Source organism: Temnothorax longispinosus, unplaced genomic scaffold (assembly GCF_030848805.1).
Source record: "Temnothorax longispinosus isolate EJ_2023e unplaced genomic scaffold, Tlon_JGU_v1 HiC_scaffold_13, whole genome shotgun sequence".
Classification (NCBI taxonomy): Eukaryota; Metazoa; Arthropoda; class Insecta; order Hymenoptera; family Formicidae; genus Temnothorax; species Temnothorax longispinosus.
The window spans coordinates 678,731-680,707 of NW_027269815.1; the positions used below are offsets into that span (position 1 = coordinate 678,731).

Here is a 1,977-nt window from a genome sequence, read left to right on the forward strand (position 1 = left end):
TTCACGAAAGCGATTGCGGAAGACCTTCTCAGAGTCGAGACTTGCCAGTAGGAATATTTTGACCTGCAATAGGTAACAGAATAGTTATAAAAACTACCAGTTTAGAATAGAATAAAAATGATACTTTATTACCCCAAGGGATCTAAAAGGGCGTTTTGTAGGGACGTACCCAACCCTGTACAAACATAAAATTTACAATCTTATTTTCCGATCTGGCCATTGAGCGACCTTACAATTTATTTCCCTTTGCTCCCTCTTCCATCCTGCATCTCTCTGGCCATCTTTTTTAGCTTTCCCTGATCAGTATCTCCTCTGACTTCCTCCATCCTGACGCAGCTTTTCTCTTTTTTCGGCTCCCTTCTTCCCCAGTACCCTCCTTCCTTCTTTCCTACTCTGCCTCCCATTTTAAATATAAAATAGCGTTATTCTTACTGTCTTACAAACTTACCTCCTTCTCCTTTTCCCCTCTCTCTCCTTTAACGCTTCTCCCATTATCTCTCTTTGCATCTTCTTTCCATCTTAAATTCCTTCTATTCTTTTCTTTCTATCTGCTTCGTCATCGTCCGTATCCACTATTAGTCCAGTCAAATTGTCGGGAAACCAATGCTTTACTTGGAAAAAAATCCAACATTCAAAATTTCTTTTGGGGGGTTTTGGGGGCATGTATAAAAGCTTAACTCTAAGTTGGCGGGACAAAATATGCGGAGGCTTTTCCGCCATCTTGAAAAAACCAAAAAATCGTTTTTTTGCAATAACTCGGCTCCCTGAAAAGCTACAGAGAAAGTAAGGTGACCAATTTGTAGCTTTTTTTACGCTCTACAATTTATATGACTTTTTTTCCTACGATGGATATTTGCCGATATATTTGACGAAAACGACGAAAATAAATAGGTAATCGATCTTAAATCGCTTCTATCTCGTCTCCTACTATTTATCGAAACAAATATATGTAAAGTAAATACTTATTTTTGCAGAATACTGGAAGAAACTGATCGAGGAGAATCGCGACTCGCTTTTGAATGAGGACGACAAAATCGTTTCAAAACACTACATGCAGAACCGTTTGAAGGAGGAAGCTAACATCGAATATGACGGCACTGATGGTACAATTCAAGAATTAACAGGTAATTGCGGTAAATTAGAATGCAATAAATGTAACGCATTTAATGAAAGAATGTAACTTATTAAGCAAATATATGTGTCAAAGAGAAAATTAATTTCTCACATTGCTTCTAAGATTGCAATAATTCCAACAAGTCATACATTAACTAAAAGTTTGTTAATTGTTTATCTAATTGTAATATGCGTATCTTTCAATATATGTAATGTAAATACTTACTTTTATAGGACGCTGGAAGAAGCTGATCGAAGACGATCACGACAGTCTTGTGGTCGAGGAGAATGACGAGGAAATTATTACAAAACTCTAGAATCAACAAAAAGTACTTGCTTTTTTAACATATGTATAGATGTACTTATGATCGTTATATAGCTCGTAAGTTTTATCTGTTTTGTGTTTTGAGATATAAATAAATGAGATAATCTTTTTTTTTTCTCTTTCTGCGCAAATAGACTTATCGGTAATATGAAATTTTTAAGAGTTTTATAGGTGGACTTTTTTTAAAGGCGATTACGGGGATCTTTAAAGGCTCAGCAACGCTAGAGAACGTTTGCTTTTATAGCGAGCTTGATTTTCTTTTACCAAATGTATGCCGCGCTTCGTTGTGTCCTTTACACAACGAAGCGCGGTGTGTTGTAGGGAAAATAAATTTTTTCTCTTTTTCTTTCATTGTGCAGAGTATACTCTGAGAGTATAATGTATGCAGATGTATAAAATTAAGCTTTTAGTTCAAATTCTTTGCATTCTTAAATTAGGAGATTAAGAAGATAAATTCGCTCTACTCGCTTTGCAACTTAGAACTCATTTTCTTTACATTGTTTTACATTTACCTTTTTAACTGTAAACATTAGATATAT

The 1,977-nt window shown here is 35.2% G+C and overlaps 1 long non-coding RNA gene across 1 annotated transcript; it reads left to right on the forward strand.

The window, feature by feature from the left end:
• The first annotated feature begins 954 nt into the window (after nucleotides 1–954).
• On the forward strand, nucleotides 955–1,733 carry LOC139823520 (uncharacterized). The gene is made up of 2 exons (XR_011734807.1): nucleotides 955–1,124; nucleotides 1,348–1,733. It is a non-coding gene; the product is annotated as an uncharacterized lncRNA (long non-coding RNA).
• The last annotated feature ends 244 nt before the right edge of the window (nucleotides 1,734–1,977 follow it).